At 52.1% G+C, this 23,432-nt stretch overlaps 1 protein-coding gene across 3 annotated transcripts in view; it reads right to left on the reverse strand.

The window, feature by feature from the left end:
- The window catches only part of LZTS3 (leucine zipper tumor suppressor family member 3), a 54,972-nt gene that overhangs the window by 19,113 nt on the left and 12,427 nt on the right, over window positions 1-23,432 (reverse strand). For 2 of the 3 annotated variants that reach the window (XM_049791492.1, XM_049791474.1), the window contains exon 1: window positions 7,871-8,261. The exons of the other annotated variant lie outside the window; for it this stretch is intronic. The gene's annotated coding sequence lies outside the window, so the exon portion shown is untranslated. Of the gene's footprint in view, window positions 1-7,870; window positions 8,262-23,432 lie in introns of those variants that run through there. 3 annotated transcript variants of the gene reach the window in all.

Below are 23,432 nucleotides of genomic sequence, written 5' to 3' on the forward strand. Positions count from 1 at the left end.
GAGAGACCCCCAAGCCACGGCAGAAGGGCAAAAGTGGCTTCCCCTGCCCTGTGGTGGCGTGGGGAGTCTCCAGACAGGTGGAAAACCAAAGCAGGAGTTTTAAGCAACCTGCCAGCCACTGCCCTTTCCAGATGTTTTATCTTTCCATATGTTACATCCCATCTGCAGGGGTGAGGAGGCACCAGGACCACCTTGCTCTTCATCCTCACCAGGCTCTCAAGGAGACACTAGGTCCATCCCACCTCCCAAGGAGGACTAGCTCTACCCAAATTGCTCCCGAGTGATGTCCATTCGTCCATCCATCCATCACAGCAGCCACTACCTCCAAGAACCAACACTCAACCCCCACCGGGCTCTGCCCTCCCCAGTTCCCCAGAGCCCCCTGGAAACAGCAGGAACCCAAATGCAGGGACTTTCTGCAGACACAAAGGAGGAGACGGGAACCCTTCCAGAAAAAACACCGAGCTCATTTCCCATTTCTTGCCATTACTGTGTTAATAAAAGCTGAAAAGGGTTTCTTTGTCTGCCTGGATCGATGCAAAGCATCCTTCCTGGTAGGCATCTCCACACCAGCACCTTGCCTAGGAAAGGTGCCGTGTCTCACTGGTACAGCCACCCTCCTCTCTGGCCAGGGACACTGGGACCTCACCATCTCCGTGTTGCACGACATCCCCATCCCATCCAACCGTGATGGCCCCTTGGCCTTTCCCCCAGCAGCCCTGCCGTGGAGACAGCAAAATTTTTATGCCTGATGCAGAAAATCTGGGGTGAAACTTCCTTTTCCCCAGCTGTGGTTGCTAAACTCTTCATGGCTACCTCTTACCAAGGTTTCCTACCATGGCTGCCTCTTCAGGGAACCCCTAGATGCTATTGTAAATATAATAATCCATAAAACAACCCCTGCGTCTTTACACTTGCTTTACCCAAATGAGTTAGCAAATGCCTTCCAGTTAGGCAGAAGAAAAATTGCTTTCAGATAAGCAGCTGAATGGTTAACTAAGCCTAGATTATGAAAGCCTGGCTCTGTTTCTGCCTGAGTAGGTTAATTGTTAACACTCTAGTAACAAAGGCCTTTGGGAGACATACCTAGGCACCGTGCCATGCGAGAACGAAATCAATCACTGGTCTCGGGCAGAGAGAGCTCCAGCAAACAGCCTGAAAGCAAGGCAGTACCTTGGCACACGCAGCATCCCAGGCATGTGGTCCCAGCAGGACAGGCAGCAAAGGCATCTGAAGGTCAAAAATTCCACCCCCCCCCCGCCAATTGCGGTAACAGGTGCGCCCGTGACCTTCAATAGTTGGGTTTGTTTGCGTCTGTTTTAACGAGCGAGCAATTACCGGCACAATGAAAACATGCATTTTTTTTTGGGGGGGGGGGGGTGGGGGATAGGACTTACACCTGCGCTATGTTCAGGGCTCTGGTGGCTTTCCAGTTTGTTGGCAGTGGTGCCAGTGAGCTGGTTCAGCTGGAGAAAAAAAGGAATCATGTCCTGGGGTGGTGGAGCAGGTTGAGAAATGGCGTAAAAGGGGCAAAAAAAAAATGCTGTGATCGTTTCAGCTTCTTCCAGAAAGATATATGGAGAGGGAAGGGAAGGCCGGTAATGGGTTAGCAGCAAGAAGACAGCAGACCCTGTAGGGAGCAAAACCACCTGTGTGCAGCGAAGCCCTGGAGAAAAAACACCACTGAAACCCAAAGACCAGCAGTCACGCTCGGCCAATATATCCATGGGAGGTGTTTGAGTCTGGGTCCTAGCAAAGCTACCAGCACCTCAAACGTTGTCGCTTGGGTTGGTGTGGACATCCCGTGTTCCCATGTGGCAGCTCCAGCAGTGATGGTGAGATGGGAGCCTACCTCCCGCTCCCTGCCCGGGCTGGGAAGGGTGGACATGGGCACAGGGGAGGACCACTGCAGGGCTGGAGGAGGTCAGATGGACCTGCCTCACTTCTCAGTGCTCCCGTCTTGCCCTGCTTGCCTTAGTCGTACCACCATGTACCTCCGAGAAGGTTTTTGTTTTCCCACCAATTAGTTTCAGATACAACTTGCAGTCATATCCCTCTTCTTCTTTGGGCTGAGCAAACAGCCCTCAGCCTCTCCTTGCACATCACGTCCTCTAAAAAGACCATTCAGCTACTGCCCTGCCTCCTGTGCGTCATGGCCCATCATGGGTTACCTCCTTATGACCCAAACCTGGCCGAGAGCACGTTCACAAGGTTCGATTCAAGAAGCAGGGACACCACCACTTCCCTCCCACCTGGCTCCAGTGCGTCAGCACCTCCTTTTCTTCTACGCGCTTCTCAAGTTGCCTCAGTCTGAAGAGGGGAACAGAATAAACTCTTCCCGTCTCTCGTAGGCATTTTTTCCAGCCCTCAAATAATTCTTGTGGCTCTTTTCTGCACCTCCTCCAAATTCTTTGACCCTCCCCCCCCCCCTCCAATATCCTGGCTTGGTGGCTGCCAGGTTTTCCTCCACTGCTGAAATACTGCACGAAAGCACTTGAACCTGTCTGCGAAAACATGCAGATCTCAGGCTTTTCAACCACAAGCTTTTTCCACAACCAAAAGCCAGACAATGTCAGACAAACAACTCCCACTGCTTCCCTAGGACACAGACCTCTCTTTTCCGATTTATCCCTGCCGAAGGAAATGGGAGCTTTGCGATGGGGGGCTCTTCCCCCAATTTGGGGCCAAAAAGCAAACTCGGGAAGGCAGGTTGGAGGGTCAAGGAGTGCCACGTTCTTGTAGCCACCTTCAGATGCCTCTTTGGCCACGGGGTTGCTGCACGTCTGCACATCTCACATCTATCTGTGCAAAGGCTTTACGATTGCTGCTGGGCTACAAAGATGGACGAGCCCTTGGTGCAAGGGCAGAGTCCAGACTCCAGCAAGACATTGCCCAGCATCTCCTAGGGCTCAGCTGAGCTGCGCTTTGAGCCTCAGCCCCTTTTGCACCATGAGGTGTCTAGGGCTGCTGGACCAGGTCACTGCAAATCAGTGCTGTAAGACGCATCCAGGCTGGAGAAGCCCCATCGTTATGTTTTAAGGAGGTTTTGAGAGAGGGTCCTGGCTGCGATGTGCAGGGCGATGGCTTGTAGTGAATGCACCAGTCCTGCTCGGGACATTAGATATTTGCTTTTGTTAATGCTAATCTTGATGCTAAGAAGGGCTGATTTGCTAGGGCTGTTCTCCAGTGGGATACATCAATGCTGCTGGGCTGTCCTGCATCTCTGCCCAGGGCTTGCAAGGAGGTGTTGATTAGGAGCTACATGATACTTAAAGCTCTGGCGCTGGCTTTGCATGCAAAAACACATGGAAAGTTGTTTTCTTCCCCCAAGACCCTGTGGTTTGAGAGAACCCTGCAGTTTTTCCCTTGGAGCCAGGAAAATCCTCTGGGGAACTGCAGGAATCATGGCCCATAACCAGCTTTCCATTGAGTCCCTGCTGTAGGAGGGATCCTATCCGGATCTGTTGCTCTTCAGCTCTCTCCGTGGCCTAATCCAGGTCACAAATCTGGCAGAAAGTCAACCCAAACCAACAAGCAGTTTGCTGCTTGCGTCGGCAGCTTCCAGCCAACTGAGGACTCAGCCAGGACCACAGGGCCGTGACCAGGGTAGAGGAACGGAGAGCTTGGGCGGGAGCAAACCACCAGAAAGGGGTTTTGGGAGACCTGAGCAAGGACCAGCTCCTGACTGCAGCCTGGGATGCTTTGCAGGGACCTTTGTAGCTCTGCTCCCAAGCGTTGGGCGTTTAGCTAGTAGCAAGGAAAGCGTGAGTTCAGAAAGGAAAGCAACACCAAAGCCATCCTAGATGCCTTCTCCTGGGAGCAATCTCCATGTGTCCTAAGGCTATTTCCTATCCCATCCTGTTGCAAGCATGCAACTGTCAAAATCTGTCCTGAAGCTCTGTGCTACGATCCTGGCTTGGGAGTCCTGCCAAGGAACGTCCAATTTGGGAAGATGGGGACCATCCTGTCCCCCGGTGACTTTCTGCTTTCCAGTGACACCTCCTGTCCCAGCAGCTGAGAGCACTGGGGACCCACAGCATCCTCAGAGTAACAGGGCCCAGTTAAAAGCTGTCAGCCTCCCCCAGTATGTGGCTATTTCTGAGACATGAGGACCATGCTTTGCTTTTTTCTCCTGCAAATGTGGCAGCATCGGGTGGGGGTGGCAGGATTCGGGGCAGGCAGGTCCCTGTTTCAGGGCTGCGCTTTCTTGGGCTGCTGTGGGAAATAAAAGCAAGCAGCTTAGAAACATTTCCTTTTCCTTTCCCCGTGCTAATGAGATAATTACAGCCTTTTGTATTCTGGGAAACTACTTTCTCATTACAGGGGCGCATCAGCTATTTACATAATAAGCCTGAAACAAAAGAGATGAGATGAAAAGACCCAGGCGGCTCTTCGGGAGAGCCCACGTTGCGTTGTGTTGCGCTGCCGAGGGAGAGCCCACGGGATGATGGCTTTCCCCATCCCCAAGGTCCCTCTGCCCAGGTCTGGAGCAGGTGGCAGCACTTGGTCCGGGATGTCCCCAGCATGGGATGCTCCTCGCTCTCAGCCGCAAGGGTCCCTGAGGTCCCCAGAACCAGCCCGACGCGCTCTCATAAACCACCCATCGTGACTCCTGTTGCCAAAGGATTTGGGAGGGGTGGCCGTGGATCGAGCCCCCGTGTGCGGGCGGTGGGGAGAGCCGTGTCAGCTCTGCCCTGATGTGGTCAGCGTATGCGGGGCTCGCAGTGACACCTTGGGATGAGTCCCACCACCCAAGGATACCAAGGGTACCAAACTGGCCCATCCCCTGGCCCATCTCCCGTGTCCCAGTTTCCTCGCACCTCCAGCTGTGGCTAAGGGACATGCTGAGTGGCAGCCTGTCCCATGTCCCCGTTCCTTGTTTCACTTTCTGGCCAAGGGACATGCTGGGTACCAAACTGGCCTGTCCCAGTTCCCTGTCCCCCAGCTTGTCAAGGGACACTTTGGGTACCAGACTGTCCCATCCCACATCCCACATCCCAGCTCCCTTTTCCCCCAGCTGGCCAAGGGACACTGAGTACCTGTCCCATCCCACATCCCAGGTCCCATTTCCCTGTCCTCCCAGCTGGCCAAGGGACACATTGGGTACCAACCTGTCCCACCCCATCGCCCAGTTCCCTGCCCCCACCGCTGGCTAGGGGACACTGGGTACCAAACTGTCCCATCCCACATCCCAGTGCCCTGTCTTCCCAGCTGGCCAAGGGACACTCAGCGTACCAAACTGTCCCCGCCAGCCTGCCAACGCGCCACCTCCCTTCCTCAATAAAGACCTCATTGTTCTCCCCCGACAAAGCCTGAATAGTGCAGCCGGCTCCACCTTCCCTGGCTAATCCTCCTGGTTTGCTATCAGTTTTCCTCCTTGGTTGGTGTTTAAGGGACACGCTCCACTGCCATCCCTCCCCATCCCCGTCCCCCAGGAAGGGGAATCATGGCAAAGCACGGCCGAAACCTCTACCGCGGAGCACATGGCCTTGGCTTTGTGCCCTCCTGCTTGTCCTCCTTCCCTCCTCGGTCCCCGGTGTGTGCTCCTGGAATGGACACCCCTCTGCATTCACTGCAGGAGGAGTGATGAAGGTGAGGATCGTGAAGAGCACTAGAGGCTTGTGCTGGGTCCACGCTTGCCCCACAGCATGCCTCTGAAAGCATGAGGCTCGGAAAGCCCAGCAGCTACCTGGAAACCCCTTATCGACAGCAAAAAGAAATTAATAAATCAATCTGGGCATTACTATTGCTCATCCAGAGCAAGCTGCTCCACTTGGTCCCAAGCTCAGTCCCACTACAGCTCTTCATCTCAGGGTGTTCCCGATTTTAATCCACAGGATTTTCTGGATCCAAAAAAGCAAAGCTGTGGAATAAAAGGCCGAACACCTGGCAGGCTGCACTGGTCTGGAGCTGCTTCAGTAAGGGAAGAAAGCAAAATTACTCTGGAGGCTGCAGCAAGGTGGGCAGAGCCCCGGAGACACCTCGGCAGGTGATGTGGAGATGTAACATGGTGCTCTGAGTCCCACGGAGGTTTTGCAGTCTCCGTTCTTGGAGGTTTTCCAGCCCTGAATGGACCAAGCAGGGTCTGGCCTTGTAGCTGAGCCTGCCTTGAGTGGCAAGGTGACCTGGAGACCCCCCAAGGTCCGTTCCACCATGAATTATCCTGCCGTGGAGGATGGAGGTTTTGGCAAGCCGCCCTGGGGCTGTCCACCAGTGTTGCCCTGGCTGGGGCAGTGGGGCCGTGTCACTGGCACACTCCTCATCCTCAGGGGCATTTTTTTCCCCCTTTCCCCAGGCTGCTTTCAGAGCCCTGGGTTTGGATCCAAGCTGGCATCCTCCAGGATGCACCCAAGGGCAGATAGGAGGGATTTTCTATTACATGGCATGTCGGTCCCCATCATCCCAAGGAGCAGAGAGTGGCAGTGGGACAGGATGGGTTAAAGCTCAGCCCAAACTACCAACCCAAATCCCACGTGTCCATCAGGAAGGGTTCGGACGTGGTCTCATCCGTGCCCGCCTACCCTTCTGGCTGCCCCCAGAAGATGCTCAGCACCAGCTGTGGACTGGTCATCGTCCCCAGTGACGTCCCGATGACAATCGGGAAAACACCAGCTTTGGTGGCACAAGGAAAACTCCCTGAATTCACTCGATACAGGGAAAGGGCAGTTTGATGGAGCAGCTTTGGTGCTGGCTGCGGGGCTGAGGGTCTGGGATGCTCCATGCCGCAGGCTGGACCACTTGAAGTTATCTTAGCCCTGCGTGCCTCAGTTTCCCCTTGTTAAGGGTCTGCCTTCTTAGCAAGGTGGCTGGAGATGAGCTGCTGCTCTTCGAGCCTGTGGTGCTGCCTGATGCAGATGATTGCAGCAGGGGGTAGAGGGGTGCTCCTGGCCCATTGCAGCGGGCACAGTGCTGCTGTCCCCTGAAAGTCCCCCAGCGGGGAGCTACATCCCTTGCCTGGCACCCCTGCGTCTGCCTGAGCATCCTCATCTGGCCCCACATCCCAAATTTCAGGGATTCCAATGTGATCCCCTGCTACAGACACACTCCTTGGCCCTGAATGTCTCGTGGTGGGAACAGGAGGACCCCCCCTTGTCACCAGAACCGCCCCCCACCCCGCAACCCCGCATGATTCAGCCCCCTGCCCTGGCCTGTGTATTGCCAGGGGGAGGCCTGATCCTGCCCTTTGGGGTGAGCCATCACCCCCAAAGAGGTGCCAAGCAGCCGTCCCCACGACCCTTGCCTGGCTCTGCCGTCCCCAGACCTTGCCCAAACCTCCATCCCAGCAGGAAGGACAACAAGAGTCGGACCCGCCACTGGCTCCGACCCACTGCCCACGCCACCGACCCGGCCACGATTTATCATTAACTTGTCCTGAGGAATTTCAAGGGCGCGGAGCCAGCCCGGGAAGCGCTCGCTCCTCCCCGGACACCGCGCTCGGAGCAAGCTCCCATGGTGGCATGTCCCCACGGTGGCTTGTCCCTACTGCCGGCATTAGCGCTGCTAACCAGAGTGATGTCCCAAAATCCATTGGGGTGCAAGGTGCCGGTGCTGGTGGATGTCAGCTAGATCCAGGGTGAGTTTATGGGGGGGAAAATAGCAGCTCGCCCCACCCTGAACAACCCTCCTCCGTGCACCCCATCTCTGCTCCGATCCCCTAGTGCAAATGCAGCCCAGTGGGTACATCCCACCCCCCAAAAAAAGCACCTGCAGCAGGTCCCACCAGCTCAGCCCCACACTAATCCACAAAACCCCTTTGTTTCCCTGCCTGGCCCCTTTCTGGGCTCAAACAAAGACACCTGGCGAGAAAGGGAAGGAGACGAAAAGAAAGACCTTCCCTCCCCAAAAGCCGGCACCCACCGGGATTATTTACCTGATCAGCCCAGGGGTGCATCCTCCAGCTCCCTGTCCTCTGCAGGTGTTGAGGTTCATCGTCTTCCCTGCTTAGTATCCTGGGAAAAACCCCCAAATAATACCTGCGGAGAGCAACCTGCTGCTGGGCTGGGGCCAAGCGCTGCACTTTGCTCGGTGTGATTGGCCACCGCTGGCCTGCGCCCACGAGATCTTAACTCTTTCTGCCCGTCGGGGTGGAGATGAACCCACGTCCTCAGACGGGGATTTTGGGGTCTGAAAGCTTGGTTTTGCACTAATAAGGATTTGGGGGCTGATAGCTTGGTTTTGCTAAAATGGGGATTTTGGGGGTCTGACAGCTGGGTTTTGCTCAAATAGGGATTTGGGGTCTGACTGCCCATTTGTGTTTTGTTTTTTTTCAAATGGGGAGTTTGGGGTCTGATGTCTTGTTTTTGCACAAATAGGGATTTGGGGGTCCGACAGCTTGTATTTACTCAAATGGGGATTTTGGGGGTCTGACAGCTGGGGGTTTTTTTCAAATAGGGAATTTTGAGGTCTGATGGCTTGGTTTTGCTCAGATGGGGATTTTGGGGTCTGAAAGCTTGGTTTTGCTCAAATGAGGAATTTGGGGAATGGCTTGGTTTTGCTCAAGTGGGGATTTAGGGGTCCAACAGCTGGGGGGGGGGTTCAAATGAGAATTTTGGGGTCTGACAGCTTGTTTTTGCTCAAATAGGGAGTTTGGGGTCTGACAGCTTGGCTTTTTTCAAATAGGGATTTTGGGATCCAACGGCTTGTTTTCACTGAAATAATATAGTTATTTTGGGGGGTCTTCCCAGCATGGGACCCCTCTTCTCAACTTTCCCATTGCGGAGGGGTTGCTTCCCAGCTGTGTGGCTGAACCGAGAGCCCATTTACTGTGGAAAGAGGGGCAGAGAGCACATGTTCAGCCCACTAACTTTGAAACGGCCTCAGCTTTTCTTTTTGAGGTGGTTTGGGTTAATTGATATTCTAAATCTCACCAAAGAACACAAGAGAGGCAGTCCGACACCCGGAAAGGCCACGTTTTCTTTATGTGCCAACGCTGACCCATCTCAACCCCATACTCCCTGATAAAGCTGGGCACATACGAAACAACAACAACAAAAAGTTACAGAGGGATTTGATTCTGCTGTAGCCCATCAGCATGTTTCCACGCTGACAAAATGGAAAGGGGCAGTCATTTTCTCCCCTGGTTATTGCAGATGAGGAGATGAGTGTTAAATGGTCCATCTGTCCATCTGTCCTCCCCTAACTTTGGCATTTTCTGGCTGGTTTCAGCCCATTTGGACAAATGGGATGGCGTCCATCACCCCAGAAGCTGGACCTGAATCCTTCCCTCCCTCCTTTGCCATCACTTCTTTGCCATACAACACCCCCCATCTTTCAGAGCAGAGCCCTGGTGATACAGGATGGTCCAGAGCTCCTTCTCCTCCCTCCCTGGCTGCCAGCACTGCGGCAGGAGAGCAATCAGGCTTCCCATCAGGGGCCGGTCGGCCTCAGCACTTACGCTGAATTATTTGCAGTCACGAAGGGAGTGCAATGAGGGAAATAAAGCTACACGAAGCTGCTGCTAATTTAGACTTATTTTCTCAAGTGAATTTTCTATTGGCAGAATGTCTGCGTATCAAAGGAGTCACCGGTCACAGCCTCGCAAACATAGCATTGTCGTCGGTGGGCTAATAGCAAGAACAGTAAAATAGCAATAACGTTAACAATAATCAAATACGGGTTATGCATGCATTTAAACTATGGCAAAACGCACTTCTGGGGTGTATGGGGAAGGTGTAAATTATACCAAAATGGATTCCTGCAGAGTCTCAAGCTCTTAATTTTGCCCTTTGACTTCAGAAGCAAAGACTTCCAAGAAACAGGCTGGTTTATACATTGCTAGAAGAGATTTCCAGCAGCAGGGTGCATGGCACGCACCTTGGAAATAGGCACATATATAGCAAGCCTTTTCCATCCTGGGGTCGGCTCTTGCAATAACCAGAGCTGACCCAGGAATTTCATCAGGACATGGACCCTTCCCACCAGTGGGATTTGGTAAAGCTGCCCAAGCAAAGGAGCCCTTGGCCGCACGGCGTGGAGCTGCAGCATACCCAGGCTCAGCAGATCTTGCAGGAGACAGGCAGTTTCCTGACATTACGGCTGGTTAAGGCTGTGCTCGTTCTCCCTTTGGGAGTTGTGTTATGTCTTAGCGCTTCCCACAGATAAATAAATCATGATGGAAGAGGCTTTGGAGAATGCTGGAAACTCCAGGATAACCCGTGCTCCTGGCGCTCTCAGGCAAGTCATAAACTTTTGAACCCTGAACTCCCATTTCTAACCTGGGTCTCCGGTCACTGAGACATAAACTTGTCTTCCCACCAAGTTCACCTCCACCAAGGCCCCTCCACCACCTCTGAGAGCCAGCAGAGACCCCCCCAGTTTGCAGCCAGCACCCCATTGTGCCGAGACTTCTGCGCAGGCAGTTGCATCCAGGCCATCGTGTTTCCCTGTCCCCGTGGGACAGAACCACTGAGACTTGGTCTCATCTCTTTGGGGGTTTTATCCATCTCTGTGCTGCCCTTTTTGGGCAGCCATGGTCAGACTGTGCACCCAGACCCAATCACTTGTGGTGCCTCCAGGTGGTGGTCCCCGGTCCCCACCATGGCAGACTCTGGCTGGAGAACCACGGGTCTAACTCTGCGTTCTTAATGACCATTTAAAATAGACAAGATCATCGTTATCAACACAACTTGCAAGAACTTTTCTGTCCAAGACACATTTGGCTGCCCGGCTCATCTCGTGGAGACCGTCAATAGCTAATGAGGAACGGGGTATCCACCAGAGCATCTGCCAGCAGGGCTTCGATGCCCTTTTGGTGGGACAGGTAGCTCCTGTCTCAACCCCTGCCCGGACTGCTTTCTCCCACGTAGCACCCTGAGATGGGTCGAAAGTTGCTGTAATCCTCAGCGTGGTTGCTGTTAAGCTGCTCGTGTGCTGGGGCCAGCCAGGAGCAGAGGTAAGGAAACTCTAGGAGATATTTTCTCCTCCCTCGTCAGCCAGCCAGAATCAACAGGAGCCTCATGAAAGGGCTGTCTGGGCAAAGGGGACCTGGAAATTTGGCTGAAAGCATGAGGTCCAGCTCGCCCATTTGGGGGAAGTCTGGAGCCTCGAGCCATGTGGAGCCATGGGTGGGAAGCAGAAACCAGTCTACTCTGACTCAAATACAGCGAGTGCTCTGCAGAGCCCATCGAACAAGGTGGCCTCCAGCCTGGTATTATAGGGTTAGGGGTTACCCACCTAAAAAGCCTTCCCTACCCAGCCACGATGGACTGGCTTCCTTCTGCCTGGGGGAAGAGGCTTGGAACTTCCACCAGGACCCAAAACGACATCCCTCAAAGGGGTCTTGAAGCTGGTTCCATCCTTGCCCCTTTCTCCCTTAGTTCAACAGCGGGGAAGGCTGCTGCTGCACGTGGCTCATGTTGAGGGCATTCACAGCATCCATCGCTCCCAGTTTAATCCTTTTGGGTGAGAACTTACGGCCATGGTTTCCCTGTGGAGGCATGCCAGATGGCTCGGGATCAGCCCTCTATCCAGCAAAATGCGATGCGTCCCACTCGGGTTTCACCCGCAGGCCCACGGCCGCAATGCCAGTCTTTATCCCCCAAAAACCCAAGAGAAACACAGCAGCCCCCCCAGACATCGGACGCTTCCCCATCTCGGGGGGGAGGCATCACCGGCTCTGCCATTTCATACTTATCCCTTCCCTCGGTGGGAGGAAGGTCTGCCCTGACTTTCCCAGCTGAGGCTGAAGCTTTTTCTAACCACGATGCCCGTGCCAAGAAGGTGATGGATCTCCAGCACAAGCTGCAAAGTGTATAGCAGCATGGAGAAGGTTAAAATTACGGGGGTTTGCAGCTTCAGGTGGGAGCCACAACAAAAGAAGCACCTGTAGCTTCCAGAGAAGAAAAAGAAAAAAAAGAGAAAAAGGAAAGAAGCAGATCCTCTTTCTCACTCAATAGATCCCTTGGCCTGGCTGCTGTCAAATGGGACTCTGGGGACTGCTGTTGAGTTTTTCTTTTCTGCAGAAAAATTCTCCTATTTGAGATTGATTTCTGTGGAAATGTTCTGGAGGTTTGGGTTTTTTTTTTGGAGGTGGGGTTTTTTTTCAGTGAAATTGGGGTTTTTTCAATGCCCTCTCCTTCCCTTGAATAAAATAAAATTCAGTTTTCAGAAATAAAAATGCTGGCTATTTTTTTTCTGTTTTTTCCCCAAAGACTTCTTCCTCTTGAGGAAAGGAAAAGTAAAATCTACCAAAAATTAAAATCTTTTTCCCCCAGATCCTTTGGGGTTTTTTTTGTTTGTTTTTTTGGTGTTTTTTTTCTTTCTCTTTTTTTTCAGAAGTGGCATGCTCTGAGCAGCTCCCCTGCCAGGGTGATCTCACTTCTTTTGGAGCCATTTCATTTCAAAATCCCAAAGCTCTTTGAGGTCCCTGGACTGCAGCTGCAGAACTGGTTAAGTGCTTTCTGCACTGATCAGAGAAGGAGCAAAATGTCAGCTGTGGTGAGGTCTGAAGGAGCATCACTGGTCAGGGACTTTCCCTGGGGAACACTGGGCAGAAAGCACCAATGTGCTCGGTCATGCGGCAAGGTGGAGGTAGAGATGGAAATGGGAGCAGAGACGCCAGCTGCCTGCATTGGGATTTCTTCCTTAAAAGCTCTGGGGAGCAACTTCTCAGTACAAGACATCCTGATGTGGGCAAGAGGCTTCCTCCTCTCTCCACCCAGACTCCTTTATTTACAGGGATGATCATTTTCAAAGCCTTGAGGAGGAGAAAAAACTCCTAAATGAGGGACCCCTGGCTATTGCACATACTGTCAGGTCATGAGTGAGGTGGAAGCATCTCCATCCCGGGATGTCTTCGTGCCTTGGCTGGGCAATGCCAAGCCCAACCTGGTCTAGTGATGATGATGATAGTCCTGCTTGAACTGTGAGGTTGGGCTGGAGACCTCCAGAGCTTTCCAACCAGCATCACAACAACTTAGACCCAGCTTCAGACCTCAGCTGTGAACTGACTGTACCTGTAAGTGCTTGACATCCAACAGGTTGTACGCTGAAACCAGATCTTCTGCAGTATCTCCAAATCAGGCTTGCTTTGAAGCTGTTCCCTGTATCTGTTATTAGAGCGGAGATTTCCAGCCCGATCTTCGGAGCAAAGACCTGAACCTGCTTTCTGTGACAGTCAGTGGGTGTTGAACATCCAAAGACTTTCTTATGTTTCTGGAGAGATGCTGCTTGGTCTGATTTTTTTTTTGTGGGTGTCTTTCAGGGATCGTAGGGACCATAGCCAAATGGGCAGTGTGCTACTGGTAGGGGAGTATGACTATGCCATGCCAGAAAAGTCAACCTTACTGGTAGAAAAGCTGATAAAATTGCCACCAGTCTGCACACCTGAGCAACCTCTGTGGCTGAGCTTCCAGGAAAAATGTCCTGTGAGCACTCAGTATTTATTTACGCAAGAAGAAACTGTTGACTGCTTCCATGATGCAAAAGCCTTCTCTGTACCAGCAGGTTCACCTGCACCAGTACTTGCACGAGATCCCACCATTGCACTGGTCTCGAAGTTAAAATGCTGAGAAAGGTTGTTCCTGCTCATTAAGTGGAATAATTTAAGCCTGTGTGAGGCCCCTTCATACCCACACAGAGCTGTGGATGGGAGAGGACCTTCTCCAAGCTGGCACAGGGGACTGGCGGGGGGTCCCGAGGCTGGGTTGGCACTGCAAAGCTGGGTTGATGCCAGCTGCTGCAATGGGGGACACTTTGTGTCTCCAATCCACGACAACATCTGCCTGCTCAGCTTGAGGCAACACAAACAGGCCAAAAGACTCTGGTTTATGTCATCCAGAGAGATGGTTTCCTATTCTGGCAAAAACATCCCTGCTGGTATAAGCTGTCTCCTCCTGTATTGACACAGGGCAGACAAAGCCTCTGCAGCGCTGGCAAGCCACGGCGTGGTGCATCGCCCAGGTTTTCCCGTAAGTCAGGGGAGGCTCCTGCATCTCCAGCTGCGGGTGCTGAAAGCCCAGCATGTGTGCTGGGATGCTCCGTTGTGGTGGCTTGGCCATGCTACGTAGGTCAGGTCTGAGCTGCATGGGGTGGGGGGGGGGGTGGGGGGGGAAGATGTGATGCTCCGTAAAAGCTAGTCCTAACCATATGGCACTCCTGTCTTGTCCCCGCTCATCGCAACTGAAGAAATACACGTTAAATGACCACCTTCCTTCCTGCAGCTAATGAGAGGAACGAGAGGAACGGGTTCTTGTTCATCAGCCCCTCAAACCACACAGCCTCCGCTGGGGGAAAGGGAGCCTGTTTCTCTCACCGGAGCTCAAACCGCATTAATGCTGGCCAAGACCTTAATCTAAAACTTACGAGCTGAAAGAAAAAGTGCGTGGGCAAGCAGTGTTGTCCTTTTTCCCTGCTCTCCCTTCATGCCTTAGCTGAACAACCTCAGGAGAGGCAGCAATGATGCCAGTGCTGACAAGGTCTCCAACAGGCAGTGGCCAATATTCCTTGAGAAATCTAGGCATTACCAGGTTTCCCAAATAATTTCTAGGCCGGAGAAGCTTGCTTAAACATCCTTGGGTGGTTATCGAGAACTAAGGAAGCAAATGTCCCCTTCACAGTCCCAAAGCAGCAGGCCAGGTCTGGTAAAAATAGATTTGAGCAAAATAACTTGCAGCGAGGAGGGCTAAATTTCCACTGACATCACCAGGACTGCATGTGTCCTGTTTGAAAGTGCCATTTCTGTCCATATCAGGAATCAGGGATTCGGCACATCCCCCTTGGCTCAGGGTAGACAGTTTTTTTCAGCGTTACGAGGGAGGAACATGAGGCTAGATCCTCAGCGGGTGCAAGTTGTGTGTATGCATGATGCCCCATCCTACTCCACCTCCATCCTGGCCAACCTCTCTTCTGGGCAAGACTAGGTGGCTGAATGGCTTCAGCAAAAGCAGAAGCAAGAAAGTCCTCCAGCCCTGGGAAGAAGGACCTTCTGGAAGGGCAGTGGAAGACCAAACAAGAAGCCTGGAGCACCTCTGTGGTGGCTACCAAGCCTCTCTGTGTAGGACCCAAGGTCTACAATCCCTTTCCAGTCCACAAGAACCCAGCTATCACAGTCCGCAGGTCCCAGGGAGGGATTTGGCTGACTGAAGGTGGGTGTGGGCTGAAATGCCATCTAAATCCGTGACCAGCTGATGGCCCTAGGCTCCGGCAGGAGCTTACAGTTTGCCGTTAATAAATGACCTGAGTACAACAAACACATCCCCCAGCTATTGCCTTCCCCATGGCTTCCTTGTCCTCAGAGGAACGTGGCTATTCCGTGCCCTGAAGACAAATTCCTCTGCAGTCACTGGCACCGAACCGTGACTGGGAACGCGTTTCCCCAGTGGGTGAAGCAGTGGGATTGTTTCCACTCCCTGCCCTAGCTACTAGCTCTCTTGCTTCCATTTCTTTCGACCGTGCACGGCCAATTCCCCCTTTCTCAGCTCTCTAAACTCTGCCTGGGGTCTGCTTCCCAGCCACCGAAGGATTCAGGCTTGCTTCATCTCCAGGCTCGTCCTCCCTCGAGCCATGCACTGGCTCAGAAAATGAGAAGGAAAGGTCTTCTTGCCCCAGCTTTGCAACTTCAACTGGTGGCAGGATGGTCCGGAGCAAGGAGTCACCCCTCCCTGTCACCTATTAGTCCTAAAACACAGCAAGAAAAGACCCAGGTTTGGCCAGGCAAGACAGAAGGAATAGGGCAGGAGCAGAAGGGTGCACAGCCACAATACATGCTGCAGGTACGGGGTGATGCCTCCAGGATGTTTATCAACCTTTTCCCCTGAATATTTGCAGTCAAGGCAGGGTTTACTGGTCATGTCAGGGGATTGTGTTCCTTTTGACCAGCACTGTTGGTGGAGGAAGCCTATGTCTTGGTGGCACCTGTGTCTCTGACCTCTGTTGCCTGTCCAGCCACAGGAGAAAGGTGGTGAGACAGAGAGAATTTGAAGCAACAAAACTGAAAACCTCAGAAAGGATCCACAGGCAAAAATCACTCTGGTTTGGAAGCATTTTTGGCTGGAGACCTGCAATCACCCTGTGATTTTGCCCTGGCCGAAGTGACTTTGTGGGTCACCTGGGAGATCTTCGTGCACCCTGAAGCAACCTTTAGAGCAACAGAAGCATTTGTGTCCCACCAGTCCTTCATCCCTACAATGACAAACTGCAGTTTTCTTCTCTGGTTCACTTGCAGCCTCAGCATCCCCCAGACCCTTCTTGGGGAGGGGGCAGTGGCCTTTCCTCCACAGCGTGCTGGATGGAGCAGATGGCTGCCTAGCATCTGCTGACATCCAAGCCACAGTAGATGCCAGGGCTGGGGGCAGATGTGGCTCCAACGTGACCCCTTCCAGTCCATCAGGCGGAAAGGTGGACAAGGGCCTTTTCCCAGCCCCGCTGAAGCCAACGCAGCAGATGCAAAGCCATCAAGTCCTTTTGCTCCTTCATCGATGAGGCAGATGGGGAAACCCGGGAACGGGCTTTCTACAAAACTGCCCTTCTGCTTACTGTCCAATTGGCCTACTGACCTCAGCCCATCACCTTCTGAATAAGCCATAGAGAGTTTAGGGTGAAAACCGAAAAGAAAGAGTTGAGGGGAAAGTAGGGGATGGGCCAGAGAGGGAAAATTTCCATAACTGCATAATAAAAGCTGATTACATAAGGGCATCTTGCGTCATCTGCGGCTGGCATCTCTGGAGAAGTAATTACATCTGCACCACACATCTAAAGAAAATATTATCACGTTAGCTTCCAAATCCTATAATTAGCTCTTGCAAGATATGTGCCAGGGGCTTTATCATTTCGTATACATTGGCTATAGAGCTAGACACAGATATACGGACTTTTTTTTATTTGCCAGCTAGGAAAATATTTGGAGTTTAGTGTGGCAGCTGACCTGAGTCCCCGTGGAAAGGGTGGCTCTGAGGTTTCGAAATGGTGTGTAAAGAGTGAAATATTTTCGTGGTCTCCCTCGGTGCCTGTTGGGCTGGTGGGGATCGAGCAGGAGGGCAGGAACAGCAAAGCCAGGGCTTGGCTTTCCCTCCTCCTTCAAATGCTCTTTGATTTCTACCCTGGTGCTCTGAACCTTGGGATGCCATTTTTCACTTGCTAAATAAATGACCTGATTTGCAGGGAGGTGTTCTCACAGGTTTCTGGGCTCTCTGCTCCATCATATTAAACAAACACTTTTGCTCACCCAACTTTGGACTTCAGAACCAGCTTTGGGCTTTGAATGCTTCTCCCATCCCTCCAGATCCTCTGCAAGAGGAAGATAATGCAATGCAGAAGTTGCAGATCACTTGGTTTGACGGAGGGCTTTTCATGTGCTCTGTCTTGCTGGTGGAGCTGGAGGTGGCCATGGGACAAGGAAGGGATTACACTGTCCTCAGATGGAAAAATGTCCTCTCTGGACTCATAGAGAGGGGTGACAAATCCTCCCTGTTTCTCTCTTTTGCATTTTTCCACCTAGAAGATACAGAGAACTGGAGGATGGAGAAAAAGGAGGACTACAAAGCTCAACAGAGCTGTAATTAGGGCCAGATCTAATGAAACCCTGCGAGCTGCCCTGTGATGGCTAAATAAACAACCCAGCAGATGCGAGGGGAGACCTGCCCAGAAGGAAAAGCATTTTGCTGCTGTTTACAATCACTCTCAGGAGCTGCAGGACCTCTGGTGTCAGTGATCAGAAATGGTCTTTCCAGGAAAGGAAAACCCATAGGGTCAGACAACACACCAAAAAAAAAAAATCCATGATGTTTCTATCTCTGCCGACCAGTCTCCAGCCCACACCTTCTTGCAATGCCCTGGTGTCCTCTTGTGCTTTTCCTACAACACCCCATGACTGATACAAAACCATTCTCCACTGCCCCATCAGCCAGAACATGACCATCACCTGTCAAAATCTGATGGGCAATGGCCCGGTCCTTACTGGAAAAAATTTTTCTCTCCTGTTACAGGCTTTTATGCCTTTTATTGCTCACCTGAGCTATGCACCGATGGGTGATGTCGTATTGTGTTTTGTGCCTGCACCTCCAGGGAGAAAAACCTGCTGGCGTTGCCCTCCTGCCCTAACCCTGCTTACATCTGGTTTTCACTTTGCTTGTTGCCAAAGCAGCCTTTGGTTACAAATGTGAGAAAAGGCTTCAAATGGGTTTACGAGGGCAGGGGTAAATTAAGCGTGTAGATAACCTGCTAAGCAAACAGTCCTTGAGACGCTCCACCTCCGGACTGCCAACGCTGCCTCTGCTACCAAGAGGAAAGTGGCACTGGGCTCCCAGGCTATTGCTTCCACCTCGGTGATCCTGGGGAACCATTAAAAACCCATCTTCTTCAGAAATTATTTTCTCCCCAGCGTCAGTGTCACAGGGAGAAGGTGGGGAATGACACCCCAATCACAAAGCAATGGGCACGTCTTTCTGAGTGGAAGGGAGAGAAAGGTGGAGAAGGATGGCACGGGAGTGGGGAGAAAGGGAAAGCGATTTTGTAAATGATTTGCAGAGGAGAAAACAAGCTCCTGGATATTTTCAAAGGGACACAGCAATTCTCAGTTCAGGCTCTAGAGAGGATGAGGAGGTATGGCCAAGGACTTGGACCCAGCTAATCTCGTCTAAGCTGACTATACCCATCCAGTCCCTTGTTCACCATCAACCAAGAGAGGAAAGCAGATCTACCAGGTCAGGTCAACACCTACCGAGCCCAGATCCTGTCTCCCAGTGGTGGCCAAAAGCCTCAGGCAAAGCAGAAAGAGCAGGGCAAGCACATCTAATATTTCTCCTTCAGCCTCCACTGTTCTCATATCTCCCATTAACCACATTTTTTCCAGGATAAAGAGTCCCAGCCTGCTTATCTTGCAGAAGCCATGCCAGACCCCACCACGTTCTTCCTAACCCATTCCTGTCCCACTCCCATCACAGCTGATGTCCTCCCTAGCCCTTCCTCCCCCGTGCATGTCCTTCCACCTCTCCTGGTGAAATGTCTCCTGTCCCACACACAAAGCTGATTTTCTTCCTTAACCACCTCTGGGACATCAGGCTCCTTTCGGTCGTTGATAACCAGTTAGTGCCAGATCAGTGGGAACCAGCCCATGAGGACCCAGGAGGAGATGGTCACCACATTCATTATGGGCTTGTGCTGAAGTAGGGAGCTTTCAGCCAGGCACTGCAAAGCTCCTTATGGCCAGGTTTAAGTCCCAAATGCCTCTGCTTCTGCTCCTGCCTCCACATCAGGCAGTAAGACACCTTCTCCAAACTCAGTGATGTCCTTGACACCCATATATGTCCTTTGGATGGAGCTTGAACACTGGATTTTCATTTACAGCATTGCTTCCCTTCCTCATCTCTAGCCCAAACCCAATGAGCATCTCCTCCAGAGCTGCAAATCCACCAGAGACAGATGCTCAGGTCAAGCTTATCTGCTCTCCCCATCCTATCCTCATCTCTCGCAGCAGTGAGGTGTGTAATCGTCCACGTCCATGCACAGCTCACCTTCTCCTGGTCCCCAAGCTTCAAACACATTTTGGGAAAGACCTTTAACCTCCGTCTAGCTGGTGTTTCCACCACATGTGAAGGCAAGTGTGCTGTGGGTACTGACACGCTTCAGCATCATGGGGAGTGGGTTAGGGAGCTGGAAAGGGCTCGCAGGCAAGAGGAGCTTCAGCTCATTTTGCACTGGGGCTGTGGGGGCAAGTGTGTCCTAAAGCAGACCCCAGCCTCTCTCAAGGTCGTGCCAAGGACAAGGCTACCTGAAGGCAAATGCAAGGAGCAAATGACCTCTAGATGATCCTTTGAGACCCCTTATTCTTCCATTATGAGAATTATTTGCCCTGATAGTCATGATTTTACAGACCCTTATATGTAGACCTCCTCCTCAGTCATGTCTTTCCCAAGCTGGACTTTTTAGCCTAGGTAGTTGTTCTCCATAAAACGCCACTCCCTACTCTTTTCCTTTCTCTGTATCCTTTCCAATCCTATTGTATCTTTTATGGGATTTTGTGACCAGAAATCATGAAAGAGTAAAGCAAGGCCAGGGAGAAGCTCCTAGATGTTGGTTTTAAGCAGCCTTGTGGTAAGTGTCAGGTGGGGGTCCTCTTCTCGCTGAGCATGGACCACACTTCAGCCCTTCAGAGCATCCTTTTTTCCCAGTTCCAGCAGGTTTGCATACATTGCTCAGCTTGGCACGGCCACCTTGCACTAAGCAAATAGCCAATACACCCTGGATCAGGCCAAGGATCCATCTGGGATCCATCCAGCCCCCACTGAATGAGGAGAACACCTTGGTGACCAAGCCTCACACCTCCACCCCAGCTCCTACCACCATGCTTTGTGCTGTCCATCCAACCTGAATCAGCCCAGCTTCTATGGCCTAAAGCCAGGCAAAGTCTCCCGATGCTTTCTGCTGGTACTGGGTGAAGATGTGCAAAGGGAGAAGGTTGAACCAACACCTGGTCTCACCACTCCTGTATTTTTTCCTCAGCCCTGCCTTGAGCTTAGGGCAGTAGGATGCCTCAGATGTGCATGTAAAATGGAAAGCACTTGTGAAACAAGCTCCAGAGGAGCTTGGCACATGTTACAAGCTTGCACTTCATATATTTGGGGCCAAATTCATCCCAGCACAGCATCCTTATTAATTTGTCTGGGCTGCGAGCAATCCCACGCCGTTCGTCTCACCTGTGCTGCTGACAGGGACTGCCGCGGGACCTGCCTGTACAAATACCAGAAGTATTTTCAGCATTTTTCCTCTGTAGGTTTTTAAATGAATTCATGCTGATGAATTACTCAGACATCCCCAGGAGGCTTTACAAGAGCGTTGGTGGCTTTGGGGCAGTGCTTCAGACAGCTTGCAGTTGGGAGCAGGACCACAGCTGTGGCCAAATGACACACAGATATCGATCTCTGTCTCCTTTTAGCGTGGAAAGGAGGAGCACTTAGCCAAAACCAATCAGGAGGCAGGTAAAGGAAGAAATTGGGAAGAAAAGTTAAAAACCTATTGCTCATGCAGTGGTAGCTGGCCTGGGAAACTCCCTGCCACAGGAGGCAGTTGATGTCCAATGGGTACCTGGGTTCAAGGGGAAACTTGGCAAGTTCATGGACCAGAAATCCATCACGAGCCGGTGCAAAATGCACTGAGGTAAAATTTGGGATTGTATTGAGGGAATATAAAGCAGGCTGTCAAACTGACCCTTTTCTATCTATCCTTGCCCATTGTTTGTATTGATTTTCCTTGCTGTTCATCCCTAAAACACTAAGTGCCCCCACCACATCCCAGGAAGGCAACAGGTTGGAGAAAAAGCTGGGAAAACTCAAATGATCATAATCCAGAGGGTCTTGTGTGCATGATACTGAAAAAAAACACCCACAAAACACCTTAATATTTTGCTAAAGAAAAATAAACCAGGAAGTTTTCTAAACTGAGGATAGGTTACCTTGCATGAAGGTAGCTAAATTTGTGTCACTTGCCTGGCTTAATTTCTTACATGCTGAAAATGCAGAGTGAGTTTTGCAGTAGGACCATCCTGCATGCAGTCTCCATGCAAAGACATTTCACTGTTGGGGAAACCTTCTCTTTCTTGTTTCAGTCCAGGGCAGCCAGGGCTGGGTATGAGCAGGACAGCAAGGAGGGCACGTAGTTCTGGAGAGGAGAGCGTCAGGCTGGGCAGATGTGGGAGCAAGATAGGGCAAGAAACTGGTCTCCAGCAGGAAGGTGGGATGGTGGGGAAGGGAAGATGGTGGCTGCCATTTCGGGCATGCTGGGACAAGAAAGAACATCGCTGGGAAAAGGCAGCTTGGCCCCTGAAGGAAGAGCTAAGGACACAAATCCCCTGGTAAGGACAGGTGAAACACAGTGTGGTAGATCATGGGCCACCCAAACTGTGGTTGCCCTGGGGCAAGCACAAGGAATGACTCGGCTCACAGGCAACGCTGTCCCGGAGCCCAGCTGGAAGCTGGACAAGTCCCGTGATGCCACACTAGCAGGTAGATAAGCTGGAAGAGTCAGCGGGCTGTGTTGACTTCCAGAGAGGGGATGCCAAGAAATTTAGGACCTGGTGGCTCACCAGCACACCAACCCGGGAGTGACAGCAGGCAGAGCAGTGCGGGCGTCACAGGTACACTGAGCTTCAGAGGAGGACACGGCCACGTGAACGTGGCTACACGATGCCATGTGGTCCTTAGACCCTGGAGGAGTGAAAGCTCTGGAGAAGCTCTCCATGACTCGGTGAGGAGCTTTTTAACTCGGTACCTGTGCATTTCTAGTAGGGGAATCACTCTGGTGCAGACAGACCTCCGAGCACTTGAAGAAGCGGATAGGCAGAGCTTGGACAAAACATCTCTGCGTGGTTTCTTGCCTTGATCCTGCCTCCTTCATCCCCTCATCCTAGGAAGCACCACCCTGTGAGGCTGGCCCCTATTTGCCTTGGGAAGGGTCTTTTTTTGCCTGCTTCTAGTCCAGCACTGTCTCTGAAGAACCATTATTGCTAATGTCAGCGTTGCGTTGATGATGGCTGTTGAGCTATGCCTTTGACTTCACTCCCGGTCTGAGGTGGTTGCACCACAAGTGAGACACTGCTGAGATGCTGGTTGTGGGAGGAGGGAGAGGGGTTAAACACCCCCCAAATGTCAGTGGTCTTAAAAATAGCCAGACTTTTCCCGCTCACATTGACTCACCCGTCGCAGACCGCAAATTCCTGAGACACGTCATGGGCTGTGGGGAAATGGCCTTTCTCTGGGCTGCTCCAAACAGACTGTGTGTTTGTCTCCAGAGTGACCCTTGGTCATCCTCTGAGGGACAGCCCTGTCCTCAAAAGCATGCGGGGGGGTGGGAGGGTGGGAGATGGGGCAGATGTGTCACCATCCCAGCAGAGGTGGGCTTGAAAGGAGGGTGAACTGAGCACCCTCACTCTCTTCTCCTTCTCTAGGGATTTGCTGGGGTCCCTGTTGGGGTTCGGCCCTACCAGTGGAGTTTTCTATACCTGCAGGTGCTCTCCTCCACTGCAGTAAGGTGTCCAACAGAAAGCAGGACCTTGTGTGCGTCCATTCCCACCAAACTGGATTTCAGTTGTCTCTGGTTTGAAATCCTCCGGAATCTGGTCCCTTCTCCATCTCACAGTCCTCCCTCATCTATTCCCAAGTGCCAGAGCTTTAACCCCACATGGAATGGCTCAAAGGCCCCTTCTCAAAAAGCCTCACTTAGGGGTTCCAGCTAAAGAGCAGAGATGCAGGAAAGACACAAGCCCAATTATTTTGGAGATTAGGGGACCAAGAGTCTGTCCAGCTGCCTCCAGCCATCCGGCTGGGATTGCAGCCAGGGGCAACGCAGCCCCTGAAAGCCACCAGGCATCCGCAGGAGCCCACACAGTCATGGGGTCCCGTGGACCAGAGAGGTGGTGACCACAGGAGATGCGGTAGAGGAGGGGATCCATGTTGTGTTTAAGGCTATTTAAGCCAGATGCAAACAGTCTGGTGAGCTTTGGT

Source organism: Accipiter gentilis, chromosome 3, assembly GCF_929443795.1.
Source record: "Accipiter gentilis chromosome 3, bAccGen1.1, whole genome shotgun sequence".
Lineage (NCBI taxonomy): Eukaryota > Metazoa > Chordata > Aves > Accipitriformes > Accipitridae > Astur > Astur gentilis.